General features: G+C 38.7%; 1 long non-coding RNA gene across 3 annotated transcripts in view; it reads left to right on the top strand.

Annotated features, from left to right (window-relative positions):
• Positions 1–16107, top strand: part of LOC107650651 (uncharacterized) — a 99897-nt gene extending 83790 nt beyond the window's left edge. For all 3 annotated transcript variants that reach the window (XR_001626359.2, XR_008915057.1, XR_008915056.1), the window contains one exon: positions 15692–16107. This is a non-coding gene — a long non-coding RNA (uncharacterized LOC107650651). The remainder of the gene's footprint in view (positions 1–15691) is intronic.
• Positions 16108–17317: the final 1210 nt, after the last annotated feature.

Below are 17317 nucleotides of genomic sequence, written 5' to 3'. Positions count from 1 at the left end.
CAGGGAATGGAGGAGTAGAAGAGAGAGGGAATATGGATGCTGGTGATGTAAAAGGAGAGAAATACCCCCTGCTGAGAGGCTATCTTTGAAAAATGGGGTTCCTGAGAAATGGGCCAACTATGATAGCCTACGGGGGTGTCTTCTCTATTGATTGATGTTGAAGATACCCCAGAGCAGGTAAGCATGAACCCCCCTGAGGGACAAGCCTCCCCCCAGACCAAGGTCACCCATCAGGGGTTCAATAAGGACCTTTTATGGTTGAATGACTGTCCTTAGGTTCAGCTCCCTCTATATTCCCCTCAAATGATAGCCCTCTTATCTGACTGTGGTTTATTTAAATAAAGATGAATTTTAATAACAAGTTTGGATTGGGGAGGCATCAGGGAAGAAGGAATTGGGATTTCCCTAGATTGGGTTTGAGTCTCTCAGCTTTTGAGCTGAGGCCAGGCCTTGCAGGCTGCTGGAGGGTATCTTTTATTCCTGTCTATGCTAATCTATGCTAGTTTTCTTTTCTTTTTTTTTTAAACCCTTACCTTCCGTCTTGGAGTATTGGCTCCAAGGCAGAAGAGTGGTAAGGGCTAGGCAATGGGGGTCAAGTGACTTGCCCAAGGTCATATAGTTGGGAAGTGTCTGAGGTCAGATTTGAACCTAGGACCTCCTGTCTCTAGGCCTGGCTCTCAATCCACTGAGCTACTCAGCTGCCCCCTATGCTAGTTTTCTTAAGTTCAAAGTCTTCAGCACTAGACAGCAAGAGGAAGAAAAGGTTCTGACTTTCAGAGCTGGTTGGGCCTGTCTCTTTGTGATGATGCCCCTAAAGACCAGCCTTACATTTCAAACCGCTCTTCTTCGGTCCTTCTGCTCGATGACACAATCACAGGAATCCAGGTAGAGCACACAGTTGTGAAAATCAGGACTAGAAGTACTTCTATTCCGAGACAGGGAGAGAGCATTCCTTCCAGTCAGAGGGTGAGGAAAGAAAGTCCTCAAGACCAACTGTCACTCTCTCAGTTACCCCTCCCCCCACCAACTGTCTTTGCTGTCCATCAATTTCACTCTAACCTTCCAAGTGCTGTTTGCTCCAACTCTGGCAGAAAGTTCAGAGCTTGATTCAGTTTTCCTTTCCACACCCTCTACTTCCCCCAATTCTTTAATGTATAAGCTGACAGATCCTTTATAATATTAACTGTGGCTCCATGTCATTTGAATTGATTCTTTCTGGCTGCTTCTAGTATTATCTCTTTGACCTACGAGCTCTGGAATTTGACTATGGTATCTCTGGGAGTTTGCATTTTGCAATCTCTTTCAGGAAGTGATTGGTATATTCTTTTCATTTTCATTTTATCCTCTTCTTCAAGAATATCAGGACAGTTTTCCTTGAGAGACAATGTCTAGATTCTTTTTGATTGTGGCTTTCTAGTATTCTAGTAAGTCTTAAATCATCTCTCCTGAATGTGTTTTATTGATCAGATTTTTTCCAGTGAAATAATTCACATATTTCACATTTTCTCCTAGTTTTATTAATCTTTTGATTTTTGTTTCTCAAGTTCTCATGTCTCATTAGCTTTCACTTTCCCAATTCTTATTTAAAAGAAATTATTTTCTTCATTGAGCTTTTGTATCTCCTTTTCCATTTGGCCAGTTCTAGTTTTTGAAGAGTTGTTTTCTTCAGTGGTTTTTTTTTGTACATTTTCCATTTTTTGAGCTTCCTTTACGAAGCTGTTGATTCTTTTTTTCATGATTCTCTTGTATCACTCTCAATGCCCCTCTTATTTGATTTTTAAATCCTTTTCACTTTTTACAAGAATTTTTTTGGTCCAGACACTTCATATTTTTCTTGAGACTTTGCATTGTGAAGATTAAATTAACTTTCCCTTGCCCATTTTTAGATATAATCACCAAAAGTGTATATGCTTAACTCACAATTAAGTGAGGGAGGTCTGTGTCCCATGTGTGTTATAGTGAGTGACGAATCAGAATCAACTGACTGCCCTCTGGGCAGTCCTAAGCCAAAGCTTTAGCTGAATTGGTGCATGTCAAATGAAGGAAGTCACAGGAAGTAATGAAAAGAAATGGTCTTTAAAAATGCCAAGAACTTCCTGTGAGGGCTCAGCTCTCTTCTAAGGGCCTGAGATCTCAGACTTCTTCATCCTTTGGAGTTCAGAGTTTGAGTTGGAGGCTACTGATTGGACCTGAGACCCTAGACTTGGTGAGACTGTTCCTGAATCTTTCCCTTTGGACCGTGTCATGGGTAAATTTTAGGGTTGAGACTGAATATATTATGTTAGTGGTTGCCAGGGATTTAAATTCTAAATCCCAATGAAATACTCTAGTCAGAATAGAATTTTATGGTGGTTTATTTACCATAGAAGGAAGAAAATTGAGAAAGAGGGAAGGGGTAGAAGATCTGCTCCAGCCTGGCCTGAGCCAGGGAGAATTCAGAGGCCTCAGCCAAGGGGCCTTCCCAGAAGATTAAATCTAGCTCAGCTTCTAGCCACAAGGCCTCCTCCAAGATGAGGGGCCTTCTTGGAGGCTGGTGCCTTCAGAAAGGTCAAAGGAAAGGGGAGTCAACCTTATCATTCACCACATGGCCATTCGAGGAAGTTGTCTCACCTAGACCATGCTTCAGAGCTCCTCCAAGTCAAATTCCACCAACATAGTCCGCCAAAGCCTCAAAGGACACCAAAAGCCGCCAGAGCTGCAAAGGATGCTAAAAGCTGCCAAAGCCCCTCTCACAGGAAATGATGTGAAATATAAAGGCAGTTCTTTACATCACTTCCTGTGTCTCACATGTACCAATGGTAGCTTAAGCTTGGCTTAGGACAGCCCAGGGGGTCAGTTGTTTCTGATTTGTCACTTGCTAGCACATGTTTATCATAGGCCATTCTCCCCTACAGTTAATCCTTAAGTGGGGGTGCATACATTCCTGGTTGTTAGAATTCTAAAGACTAAGCAGGATGGAGTAAATCTAAAATTCACAACTGACACGTGGTGAGTGAAAAAGGCTAACTCCTTTCCTGGATTTTCTGAAGGGACTAGGGTCAGGAGAATCCTACCCTCTTGAGAGAGGCTCCCTGCATCCCCAGGTCCTCAGCTCAAGGCTGAGGCCCCTCCAGCTAAGCACTAACTAGCCCTGCCTGGGTTGAGCCAGGGCTGGAGCAAATCACTTAGTATATAGGCTAGATATCTTACCCTATCCTCTCTCTGATTTTTCTTTCACTCTTTCTATATTCTATAATAAATTGTTAAAATAAATCTCTTTGGAATTAATTAAATTCCTGGTGACCCTATTCTTAAATAATCCAGTCCAACCTTTTATAAAACCCCTCACATTTTCTACTCCTTTACAGCATATAGCCCTTTTGATGTTGTCATCCTTTTTTGAGTTTGTGTTTTAATTTTTTTGCCATCATAGTTACTCTTCATGGTCAAATTATCTTGTTTGTTTTTTGTTCATTTTTTCAACCTATTTTAAAACTTTTTGCTAAAGTTGGATTCTGCTACTGAAGTGAAGGAGGTACTGGCCCAAGTTTCTTGTGCTGGGTACAGAGGGCCTGTAGCTAATTTGCCTGATCACCACCTGGGCTAGATTGTGTTCCTCTCTTACCCTTGTGAAATAGCTCTTTCCTCCTGACCTTTCTAAGTTTTGGGGGGCTGGAAATTTGTCTCACCTCATCTTTTTCTTGTTTCTGCTGCTCCAGAATTCTTTCAAGTCTTTTTGTAATAGTTGTGAGGGAGTTCTTGTCTTATTTCGCCATCTTGGCTCTGCCCACCAAGTTCCACTAATTAGTAATGATTATTCAATCTTCAATTAACTCTCCTTTCTTCATATATTCTTTGTTGAATATTATTTGTATTTCATTATGATCACTAAATAGTCTAATATTTTTGCTTTTCTGCATTTGTTCATAAGAGATTTTTACCTTCACACATGCTCAGATTTTGTAAAGGTGACATGCATAGCATTTAGAGATTTGAATATACCTTTCTCTTTTCATTCAGTAATTACTAGAGACTTATCATAGCTAACTTTTCTAAAATTCTCTTCATATTCTGAACTTATTTCTTTATAGTTTTGATAGATTTGTCTAAATCTAAGGAGGTTCCTTGAGCTACCCAGTTAATATAGCATTACTATCTTTTTATTTCTTTAACTCACTTAACTTTTCCTTTATTTTATTTTATTTTTTTTTTGTTTTTTTTTAATATATTTTATTTGATCATTTCCAAGCATTATTTGTTAAAGACATAGATCATTTTCTTTTCCTCCCCCCCGCCCCCCATAGCCGATTCGTAAGTCCACTGGGCATTAGATGTTTTCTTGATTTGAACCCATTGCTTTGTTGATAGTATTTGCATTAGAGTGTTCATTTAGAGTCTATCCTCTGTCATGTCCCCTCAACCTCTGTATTCAGGCAATTGCTTTTTCTCGGTGTTTCCACTCCCATAGTTTATCCTTTGCTTATGAATGGTGTTTTTTTCTCCTGGATCCCTGCAAGTTGTTCAGGGACATTACACCACTACTAATGGAGAAGTCCATTACGTTCGATTATACCACAGTGTATTAGTCTCTGTGTACAATGTTCTCCTGGTTCTGCTCCTCTCGCTCTGCATCACTTCCTGGAGGTTGTTCCAGTCTCCATGGAACTTCTCCACTTTATTATTCCTTTTAGCACAATAGTATTCCATCACCAACATATACCACAGTTTGTTCAGCCATTCCCCAATTGATGGGCATCCCCTCGTTTTCCAGTTTTTGGCCACCACAAAGAGCGCAGCTATGAATATTTTTGTACACGTCTTTGTGTCCATTATCTCTTTGGGGTACAGACCCAGCAGTGCTATGGCTGGGTCAAAGGGTAGATATTCTTTTGTCGCCCTTTGGGCATAGTTCCAAATTGCCCTCCAGAATGGTTGGATCAGTTCACAACTCCACCAGCAATGAATTAATGTCCCTGCTTTGCCACATCCCCTCCAGCATTCATTACTTTCCTTTGCTGTTATGTTAGCCAATCTGCTAGGTGTGAGGTGATACCTCAGAGTTGTTTTGATTTGCATCTCTCTGATTATAAGAGATGTAGAACAATTCTTCATGTGCTTGTTAATAGTTTTGATTTCTTTATCTGAGAACTGCCTATCCATGTCCCTTGCCCATTTATCAATTGGAGAATGGCTTGATTTTTTGTACAATTGATTTAGCTCATTATAAATATGAGTAATTAAACCTTTGTCAGAGGTTTCTATGAAGGTTTTTTCCCAATTTGTTGTTTCCCTTCTGATTTTAGTTATATTGGTTTTGTTTGTACAAAAGCTTTTTAGTTTGATGTAGTCAAAATTATTTATTTTACATTTTGTGATTCTTTCTATATCTTGCTTGGTTTTAAAGCCTTTCCCCTCCCAAAGGTCTGACATGTATACTATTCTGTGTTTACCCAATTTACTTATGGTTTCCTTCTTTATGTTTAAGTCACTCACCCATTTTGAATTTATCTTGGTGTAGGGTGTGAAGTGTTGATCTATTCCTAGTCTCTCCCACACTGTCTTCCAATTTTCCCAGCAGTTTTTATCCAATAGTGGATTTTTGTCCCAAAAGCTGGGATCTTTGGGTTTATCGTATACTGTCTTGCTGAGGTCGCTTTCCCCCAGTCTATTCCACTGATCTTCCTTTCTGTTTCTTAGCCAGTACCAAATTGTTTTGATGACTGCTGCTTTGTAATATAGTTTTAGGTCAGGGACTGCAAGGCCCCCATCATATGTGTTTTTTTTTTCATTATTTCCCTGGATATCCTTGATCTTTTGTTCTTCCAAATGAACTTTGTTATGGTTTTTTCTAAATCAGTGAAGAAGTATTTTGGTAGTTCAATGGGTATGGCACTAAATAGATAAATAAGTTTGGGTAGGATGGTCATTTTTATTATATTGGCTCGTCCTATCCATGAGCAGTTAATGTTTTTCCATTTGTTCAAGTCTAGTTTTAGTTGTGTGGCGAGTGTTTTGTAGTTGTGTTCATATAGTTCCTGTGTTTGTCTTGGGAGGTAGATTCCTAGGTATTTTATTTTGTCTAAGGTGATTTTGAATGGGATTTCTCTTTCTAGTTCTTGCTGCTGAGCTGTGTTGGAGATATATAGAAAAGCTGATGATTTATGTGGGTTTATTTTGTATCCTGCAACTTTGCTAAAGTTGTTGATTATTTCAATTAGCTTTTTGGTTGAATCTCTAGGATTCTTTAAGTAGACCATCATGTCATCCGCAAAGAGTGATAACTTGGTCTCCTCCTTGCCTATTTTGATGCCTTCAATTCCTTTATCTTCTCTAATTGCTACTGCTAGTGTTTCTAGTACAATGTCAAATAGTAGAGGTGATAATGGGCATCCTTGTTTCACTCCTGATCTTATTGGGAATGCATCTAGTTTATCCCCATTGCAGATGATATTAGCTGTTGGTTTTAGATATATACTGTTTATTATTTTTAGGAATGACCCTTCTATCCCTATGCTTTCTAGTGTTTTTAATAGGAATGGGTGTTGTATTTTATCAAAGGCTTTTTCTGCATCTATTGAGATAATCATGTGGTTCTTGCTAGTTTGCTTGTTGATGTGGTCAATTATGTGGATGGTTTTCCTAATGTTGAACCAGCCCTGCATCCCTGGTATGAATCCTACTTGATCATGGTGAATGATCCTTCTGATCACTTGCTGGAGTCTTTTTGCTAGTATCCTATTTAAGATTTTTGCATCTATATTCATTAGGGAGATTGGCCTATAGTTTTCTTTCTCTGTTTTTGACCTGCCTGGTTTTGGAATCAGTACCATGTTTGTGTCGTAAAAGGAGTTTGGTAGAACTCCCTCTTTGCTTATTGTGTCAAATAGTTTGTATAGTATTGGGATTAACTGTTCTCTGAATGTTTGATAGAATTCACAGGTGAATCCATCAGGCCCTGGGGATTTTTTCTTAGGAAGTTCTTTGATGGCTTGATGGATTTCAATTTCTGATATGGGATTATTTAAGAATTCTATTTCCTCTTCTGTTAGTCTAGGCAGTTTGTATTTTTGTATATATTCATCCATTTCTCCTAAATTGGTGTATTTATTGCCATATAATTGGGCAAAGTAATTTCTAATGATTGCCTTAATTTCCTCCTCATTGGAGGTGCTGTCCCCCTTTTCATCTTTAATGCTGTGAATTTGCTTTTCTTCCTTCCTTTTTTTAATTAGATTGACCAGTACTTTGTCTATTTTCACCATTGTCATTTTCCTTGATGAAATTATTAATTGTTTCTATGATTTCTTCTTTAACTAAACGGTTTTGGAGTATCATATTGTTTAATTTCCAATTGGTTTTAGATTTGGTTTTCCATGTACCATTACTAATCATTATTTTTATTGCCTTGTGATCTGAGAAGGCTGCATTCATTATTTCTGCTTTTCTGCATTTGTGTGCTATGTTTCTGTGACCTAATGTATGGTCAATTTTTGTGAATGTGCCATGTGGTGCTGAGAAGAAGGTGTATTCCTTTTTATCCCTATTTATTTTTCTCCATATGTCTATTAATTCTAATTTTTCTAAGATTTCATTCACTTCTTTTACCTCTTTCTTATTTATTTTTTGATTTGATTTATCTAAATTTGATAATGGTTGGTTTAAGTCTCCCACTAGTATGGTTTTATTGTCTATTTCTTCCTTTAATTCTCCTAGTTTCTCCATTAGAAATTTGGGTGCTATATTATTTGGTGCATACATGTTGATTAATGATATTTCCTCGTTGTCTAGAGTCCCTTTTAACAAAATATAATTACCTTCCCTATCCCTTTTGATCAGGTCTATTTTTGCATTGGCTTTATCAGATATCATGATTACCACTCCTGCCTTCTTTCTATCAGTTGAGGCCCAGAAGGTCTTACTCCATCCTTTAATTCTGATCTTGTGGGTGTCAACCCGCCTCATGTGTGTTTCTTGAAGACAACATATGGTAGGGTTTTGGATTCTAATCCATTCTGCTATTCGTCTACGTTTTATGGGTGAGTTCATCCCATTCACGTTCAAAGTTATGATTGTCATTTGTGGACTCCCTGGCATTTTGATAGCCTTCCCTGATTCTAACCTTTTCTTCTTCAGCTCTACCTTTTAGTCCAGTGATTTACTTTGAATCAGTCCCCCTTGTCCCCTCCCTTGATGTTTCCCTTTTTAGTCCCTCCATTTTTCTTCCCTCCCCCTCCCCCCTCTCTTTCCCTCCCTTTTTGTTCTCCCTCTCCCCCTCCCCCCCTTGGTTTTCCCTTCTCCTTACCCTTGTTGGGTAAGATAGAATTCAAGATCCCAATGGATCTGGATGTTTTTCCCTCTCAGAGTTGATTTCCCTGAGATTGAGGTTTAAGTAAACCCCCCCCCCCTCTTCCTCTCCTTCTTATAGGAGTTTCCTTCCCCTCCCCTTCCCATGTGAATCTTTGTGTGAGAACCATTATTCTATTTCGTCTTTCTTTACCCCCTATTTATACATTACATTTTCCCCACATGTTAGTATACATAGATTGATATAAATGTAGTCCTTATAGAAGAGAGTTTGAGTAAAAGAAGAAGATAACATTTTTCCCCTTTCCTTAATATTTACCTTTTCAGGTATTCCTTGCTCTTTGATTTTCGGTATCAAACTTTCCACAGAGCTCTGGTCTTTTCTTTGCAAAAAGTTGGAAGTCTTCTATTTTGTTGAATGCCCATACTTTCCCTTGGATGTATATAGTCAGTTTTGCTGGGTAGCTGATTCTTGGTTGGAGACACAGCTCTCTTGCCTTTCTGAAGATCATGTTCCATGCCTTACGATCATTCAGAGTAGAACTTGCAAGGTCTTGTGTGACCCTGATTGGCATTCCTTTATATCTAAATTGTCTTTTTCTGGCTTCCTGTAGGATTTTTTCTTTTGTTTGATAGCTTTGGAATTTGGCAATTACATTCCTGGGAGTTGTCTTTTGGGGGGTTAGTGTAGAAGGTGTTCTGTGAGCTCTGTCAGTGGCTGTATTGCCCCCTTGTTCTAGAATCTCTGGGCAATTTTCTTTGATTATATCTTGTATCACCATGTCCAGTTTGGTGTTTATTTCTGGTTTTTCTGGGAGTCCAATTATTCTTAAATTATCTCTTCTCCCTCTATTTTCCAGATCTATCACCTTGTCGGTGAGATATTTTATGTTCTCTTCTAATTTCTTGGTGTTTTGGCTTTGCTTTATTAGTTCTTGCTTTAAAGCCTGGTTTTCTTTTACAGTTTGGTCAAACTGGTTTTGTAGATGCGTGAATTTCTTTTGCATTATTTCCCACTTTTCCTCCCAGAGGGCTTCCATCTTTTTGGTCATTTCTGATTCAAATTCTTCATGGGTTTATGGAGAGTTTCTATTTCCTTTGGAAGATTTTGGAGCATTTTCTTGTATATCTTCTTCTATCTGCTCTGTATTTTGTATTTTGGCTCCATAGAATGTGTCCAAAGTCGCCCCTTTCTTCTTATTTTTCTTGGTATTTTAGGGCTTCTGTGCTTCTGTGGAGTTTGCCATCTCTGAATGTGGAGGATTAGCTTTTCTTATCTCTGTCTGGTGTTCAGAGGCTTTAGTCCTGGGCAGATGTTGGTTCTATGAGCTTTCCCTGGGTTAAACTGAATATGTCTCACTGGAACTGGAATGGAAGGGTCGGACCACGAGGCCACACTCTCCCCCTGGCTCGCTTTCAGGAAGTTGCCTTCAGAATCGCTGGCCGTGAGGCTGTTTCGTCGGCCTGCGGGGGGATGGGCTGCAGCTTCCCCAAGCTCTGAGAGCAAGGACTTTCACTGAGACTTGGATAGCGATCCAGCCCGTGAGGCTGTCTTGCCCGCCCTGAGGGTTGCTGTTGTTTCGACCAGCTCTCTGCAGCGGGAGCCCCAGGCAGTAACTTTCACTGGGACTCGGGTAGAAGGCCCTGAGGGTTGTTGTTCCGAGGACCCTGCTCTCTGAGCCCAGCCGGGCTGCGGCTTCCGGGAGCCTTGGACTCTGCGCTCCTACCCCTGAGGTCCGAGTGATCTCGGGTTCTGGCTTTTGAGGGGAGCCGTACCTTTTGAACTGGGTCCAGGTCCAGGAGGAGGGTTCCCAGGGTCTGTGCTGTTGATCGTTTTGAATTTCTGCGCCTTAGGAGCTTATAGTTTGAGATCGGTCGGGAAGGGTTTTCCGGAGATCTGAACTTTAGCTTTCTCTAAGCCGCCATCTTAACCGGAAGTCCCTATTTTATTTTATTTTTTAAATTTTATTTAATTAGTCAATTTAGAATATTTTTTCCTTGGTTACAAGAGTCATGTTCTTTCCCCTCCCTCCTAACTTTTCCTTTAGATACAATGATCTCTCAAATATCATGAGAGTTACGTTACAGAGACCCCTGAGATAGGTGAAAACCTGCCAAGTAGTGACATTATATTTATTTTATTATTCATGTATATTTTAAAGCTTTATAAGCCCTTCCCACTCTCCTATAAACCTTTTCCACACTTTTATTAACCTTTTCCACACTCTCAAAAATACTTCATATGCTCTTAAATACTTTCTACACTCTTAAACTTATGTAATTTTAACAACTTAAAAAATTCTATATGGGTACTCACTGCCAAAAGCCTTAGAAGGCACAGAATGTTTGGGTGGCATAGAGCTTAAAATAAATTAAAAATTACAAAAACTTCACAAAAACACAACACCACAGAGCAATACTACATGCAGCAATCAAATGTCGATGTGAAGTGGACAAGGAGAGATGCTGAACATATGGGCACAGTATGGGAGAGCAAACAGACTGATGCTACAGTCAGAGCCAATCAGTGCCCAGGATGCAGAACACTGTGTTGTGGTTGGTCACCTTTCATTCCATCAGCCAATACTGTGCTATGTACAATCTCACATTGACAAACTTGCACAAGCAGTAGTGGTGTACTGCATTTCCATTGTGTACGGTACAGTATTCATCTGCAAAATCCCACAATACAGGGAAAACTGCAATACAGAATTAGATGTATATTTTTTTAAAACCCACAATAAGGGGGCAGCTGGGTGGCTCAGTGGATTGAGAGCCAGGCCTAGAGACGGGAGGTCCTAGGTTCAAATCTGGCCTCAGACACTTCCCAACTATGTGACCCTGGGCAAGTCACTTAACCCCCATTGCCTAGCCCTTACCACTCTTCTGCCTTGGAGCCAATACACAGTACTAACTCCAAGGCAGAAGGTAAGGGTTAAAAAAAAAAAAAACAAAACCCACAATAAAATGAAGCCGAGATAAGTGAACCACAATATAGCAAGGGACAACTGTACTTATATGCTTTGGCATTTGGCACATATGTATTAATATTATTCCATTGTCTCTGCTGCTTTGAAGTGTAAGTACATCTCTTTACTTTTGCCTCATCAAAAGTCATTGTTTCAATCCTTGCTTTTTTGAGTTCTTTTGAAGCAGTACTTCCCTAACCTCTCAATTCCTTATTTTCATTAAGACTAAATTTAATTTTAAACTTAATTTCTTTCTGTCTAAAATTTATTTTCAAGTGTGTTTCTTGTAGACAACCCATTTTTGCCATTTGCTTTTTATAACTGCTGTCATTCTCTTTTTTATGAGTGAATTTATCCCATTCATATTTAGTGTTATGGTGGTTAATTGGGTTTTTCTCTGCATTCTCTTCCTCTCTCTTTACAAAGTAGAATAAAATAAAGAAAAAGATGTGTTAAACATTAGTGATCTATTATTGAAGCATTTTACTTAGGCTTTCAATTGCCCCAGCTGTCTTTCCCATATCTTGACCAACAGTTCTTATGCTTTCTTTCCTCTTTGTAATCTCTTCTTCATGATCCACACTTTTGTGTTTTCTCAACCCTACTTTGTCTTGAGTTAGAGAAGAATGGATTTCATGGGATACCTATTCCCTTCATCTTTCTTCTCTCTGTTTGCTCTTCTCTTGTACCTTTTATATGAGAATTAATAACTTCTTTTACCTCCATTCTTCTCTATTTTATTCCTCTTCCTCCCCCTCCCACTTGTTTTTCTTGCTGGTCTTCAGACTATCAAGACAGAACAGAATCTTCTTCAATTATCTGTTTTTCTTATTTAACTTCTGCTATGAAACTAGAAGACATGGAGTTCTGAAGAGACACTTGTTTCTTCTCCCCTCATTAGAATGTAAACATTTCATTGAGGCATTTTAATTACTCAGATATATTTACCATTCTAGGTTTCTCTTGATGCATATATTTGCTCACCACTACTCTTCTATTCACCTAGTTCTGCCTATACTTTGACTTTTCCACATATTCTCTCCTATTCTCCTATTCTGAATCTTCTAAATTTTACCTTCACATTTTTTTTCTGCCTGTCTCCTCCTCTCCATTCACCTCACCATTACCCTAAATTAGGTCTTTAGTCTCCCAGCACCATGGTAACTTCAATAACCTTCTAATTAGTCTTCTTATATCCTGTCTCTCCCTTTTCTAGTTCATCTTTTACATTTGCCAAATTGGTATTTTTAAAGCCCAGATCTGCCCATGCCATTCCATTAACCAAGAACATCTAAGGGAGTCCTTATTGCCTTTTAGATAAAATATATCCTTTTCATATTAGTGTTTAAAGTCCATTAAGATTTGACTTCATCCTATCTTTGAAGGCTGAATAAATAATTCCACCTCAGCCAACTAACCCACTTGTTCTTCTCCATATGTTGTTTCCTCGCTCTGTTCTTTTGTTTAAGTTCTCCCCCTCTCACCATACTTAGAATATTCTCCTTCCTCACTTCTGGCTCCCTTCAAGGCTAAGCTTGAATCCCTTCGTATAGGAGTCCTTTCTTCATCCCCAGTTTTTAGTACTCTTCTTTGTATTTTCTATAGATGTATTACTTGATTCCAAGAGACATATAAGCTATTCATTGAGGGTAAAAAAATTTTCTGTTTGGGCTTTGCATCCCCAAAATAAAAAATAGGAGGCTTAATAAATGCTGGTGAACTGAAGAATAGATTTTTCTTAGCTGATTTATTGTCTCTACCTGTCAACATGTCCCCTTGATATTCAGCCAGTGGTAGAATCCTGACTCCAGTGGTCTCTGGGTCTGAAAAACACCTTACTTTATCTTGTCTGCTGTGTTTTGGCCCAGATTTGGGCACAGCAGCAGAAGCCAGGATAATACCAGTGCAACATACTTGAAGGCCTTTTTCAAATGACTCCTCAATGAGGAGGTAGAACAAGTGGTATCTGAGGACTTTTCTAGCTCTGTATCTATGGTCCTGTAACTCATGTGACTTCTTTTACCCTCACTGTCCCTCACCTGTATGTGCTGCTACTCCTAATAGTTAATGCCCCCCAAACCACAAGCTACATGTCAAACTGATAGAAACAAGGATAAGTTCATGAATCAAACATTATTCATTTCAGGGACAGCAAAATTATTGCTCTAAGGGGAAGTTAGAACACGCTAGAGTAAAACAGAACAGTCCATCATTAATTCACCTTCAATGGGAAATGAGTCATTCCACATGAGTGAAATTTCCAGGTAACTGAAATGGACCTTTATATACTCTAAAAACTCCTTTTTAAAAAAATAAACAATTCTGGGGGCAGCTGGGTAGCTCAGTAGACTGAGAACCAGGCATAGAGATGGGAGGTCCTAGGTTCAAATGTGGCCTCAGCCACTTCTTAGCTGTGTGACCCTGGGCAAGTCACTTGACCCCCCATTGCCTAGCCCTTGCCATTGGCTCCAAGACAGAAGGTAAGGGTTTAAAAAAAATAAAAAAATAATAAACAATTCCTAATGGAAATCTTTTTTTTTTTAATGTATCATTTCCAGCCTAAAATGCATTCTACTGCATATTATCTAATGTTTTTTCTTAGGGACTTGGACATTATTTTGAATGATGTTCATGGCTATTTAGGTAACAGTGCTAAAACATTTATGCTAAGTGGCCATGTTTTGCTATGTTTCTTTAGTTCTGATGAGTACTAAAGGGTAGTGTTTTTGTTTGTATAACCTTACAGCCAACTATCACTTCTTGTTGCCTCTCTGTTGCATCTTCATCTCATTCTAAAGGGGTTGCTTTTAATCCCATGTGGTTAGTGAACCTGGATAAACTAGTAGTTTATCTAAAATGAAGTGGTTCTGAATGAGGGCCTGGAGTCATGTCAGTTATCTGTGCATTAATTTTGGCTGCATTAGGTATTTGGGACTTTCTTCTTGGTATGGGTATTTACCAAGTGATTAGATATGGTCTCTGAATTAGTGAAGTTTTCTATGCTAAAGTTATTCAAAGGGTGGATATATAGATAAAAGCTAACCAGCTTTTGATAAGATTTCACCACATGTAGATTGAAAACCTTAATAATTTCAGGAAAGTTCAGGGAAAAAGTACTCAGTAGTCTTGGAAACAAAGGACTCAAGTTAATTTTGACTCTTGACATTTACTATAAGACCCCAAGACAAGTAATTTGACCCATCTGAATATAGGTTTCTTCATCCATACAGTGGGAATAGTTCTTGCATGCAAGATTTTGAGGAAAACATTTTGCAAACCATAAAGTACTATTTAAACACAAGATAATATTTTTATTATAATAGTCTTTCGGAGGATAAGAATGTTTTAATAATAATGATAGCTAACATTTATGTAGTATTATGAGACTTGCAAAATATTATTCATATTATCTCATTTTATTCTCACAATAACCCAGGGAGATAGGTGCTATTAAAACTGAGGCAGATGGAAGTTAAGTGACTTGCCCAAGGTTACACAACTAGTTAGTCTGAACTTGAACTTTCTGACCCAGCTCTCTCTTTACATTGAATCACCTGGAGTAGTGATGGCAAAGCTTTTAGAGACTGAGGAGTGCCCAAAATGTACACTCATGCCACATGTGAGCCCCCCTGCCTTACCTCAGACAGGGGAGGGAGGAAGCTCTCTCCTTGGGCTGCTGGGCAGGGGGGCAAGGGAAGTAAGGAATGTCCTTGGGCACATGGAGAGGGGGAGGGAGCAGCCCCCTCTGGCACACTGGAAGTATGCCATAGGTTCACCAACACAGACCTAGAGAATATCCCTAAACTTAGAAGTTGATGTTAGGAAAGATAATCATGATTCCTATAGTATATCCCTTGGTACCTCATTAGAGCAATATCTATAGTTGAGTAGAGAAAGTTTTGTATTCACCATAATAGTTTTAATGTTTTCATGGTACTTTTAGGACTACAGCACCACTATTGTCTTTCTTGGTTTTTAATCTTTTAGGTGTACAGAATACCCTTTCTCTTAAAAAGACATGTTGTACTTATTCTCCATTTACCAGTCAGGTATGGTTAGCTATCTGACATCATCCAGGGCAATGAAAGAGCCAGTAAAAGAATTTGAGTGCCTTGATTCCCACACCCAGATCTTCTACTCACTCAGCATGCTTCCTGCCTTTCAACCGCTTTCTCTACCTTACTCATGCTAGTTATCTCTTTGCCTTTGTTCAATCTGTTGTTGTTTTGAGGCATCTATACCTTATGGGGGGAAAAGCAAATATTAGAAATCTCTGTTTTATTAAGCATAGCTAAGACATATAATCTATGCATGACAGTTGAGATTTCTGAAACTCTAGAAGGTAGCATGGTCTTGGGAAAATATTAAGAAGAGGCAATGTTATTGAACAGTTTATCTGTGTGACACAATCTCTGATCTTTTGTTTATCTTTGTGTCAGGATGGTCATCACTGGCATATTACAAAATCCAAAAGTGAGAGTTCAGTAAAATGGGGAGGCTAAGATCATTGAGAGAATGCTTGGGCTATCATCACCAGCATGCAGAAGGATGGAACAGCAACAGAGCTCTGGATCATAGATACTTATGTATCTCCACAATCTTTGTGAGCAGGAAGAGGGACCCACACTTGTCCCACAAGAAGAGAAGACTGAGATGGGAAGGCAAGTGCCTTTGCCCTAAACAACTAATACTCACATAGCATTTAATGCCAGATTTGGGCCTTCATCCCCAATTTCTCTATTCTTAGTCATTTTGCTTCGAGTCTTTGTGTGGGAAGAGGAAGGATTTTTTTACTCATGTGTTTAATGACCTCTTGGCCAGGAACTTGCAAATAAAATCATATTAACACTACAAATTACCTGTTTCAGTTTGTGCTGCTTCTTAAGAATCCCACCTTCATTTGTGCTGAGTTTAAGTTGGATCAAGAAGAAACACTTTTGCAAATGTGATCAAAAGTATTTTAAACTTAAATTGAAGGGTAAGGAAGGAAAAATGCTCAAAGACACAAAAAGTAGTAATTGTCATAGGAAGAATATCAACTGAGAGAACTAGTCCTTGGACATAATATATAAAAAGAGAAAATTAGCAATAAAACTCATGGTCTTGGATGCCTATACTCATAAGCACAAAGTTTATATATTAAGGTGACCTAACAATCTTAAAGTAAGAAGATAAATTTGAGCTCATAGGATAACTGAAACTTGGTGGAATAGAACTAGTGACTCTGGATAGAGATATGGTAATTATAACATTAAAACAAACCAACAAACTAGAAAAGAATCAGTGGTGTAGCAGTGTTTTGAGATTCATGAGGAAATCTAGAAATTTAATGGAGAAGAATGGTAGAGTGATGAAGAAAGATGGAAATGATACTCTTAAGGGAGTATATTATAGACTCCCTGACCAGGAGGGGGAAATTGATGAGTGTTCAGGAAACACATTACAAACCTGTTATAGTAACTGAATATATGTTGTAGCTTCCTCTGTCAAAAACAGAAGAGCTAATCCACTTTTTACTTCTCTTAATGATAGTTTTATTTAAAAAGTAAAACAAACAAAAAAAAACCCCAACCATTCTGGACCAACAGGGAAGAATTGGCTGCTGAAGTAGAAATGATGGGAGCCTTGGGAGGAAATGGTCTCACTCCATCTTTGAGTTTATAAAGAATAAGGAGAGGAAAACCAAATATATTCCCCTAGATTTTAGGAAGCAGATTTCAAAGAGTTCAGTGAAATGGTATCAGGTGGGATTCCATGGCCTAAAATCTGAAAGAGGAAATTGGAACAAGAGGGATGAGAAACTCAAAAATGAAATTTAGAGAACACAAAAAGAGACCATGCTGAGGAAGAAACGAGGTAACTAACCAAGAGACTCACATAGCTTCTCAGGGAGCCCAAACAATTTTAAAGTTAGTGTTTTTAAAAGTTATAAAAGACGGAAGCAAAGGCAGTAAACAGGAAAGGAGCACAGAAGAGAGGCATAGTTCTGTAAAAATACTGTTAAGAGCACTAAAAGCTCAGAATTGGTGGAGATTGGCTGTGAATATAAAGAACAACAGAAAAGT

The sequence above is a fragment of the Monodelphis domestica genome, chromosome 1, assembly GCF_027887165.1.
Source record: "Monodelphis domestica isolate mMonDom1 chromosome 1, mMonDom1.pri, whole genome shotgun sequence".
NCBI classification, from domain to species: Eukaryota; Metazoa; Chordata; class Mammalia; order Didelphimorphia; family Didelphidae; genus Monodelphis; species Monodelphis domestica.
This window is presented reverse-complemented; position numbering and strand designations above follow the sequence as displayed.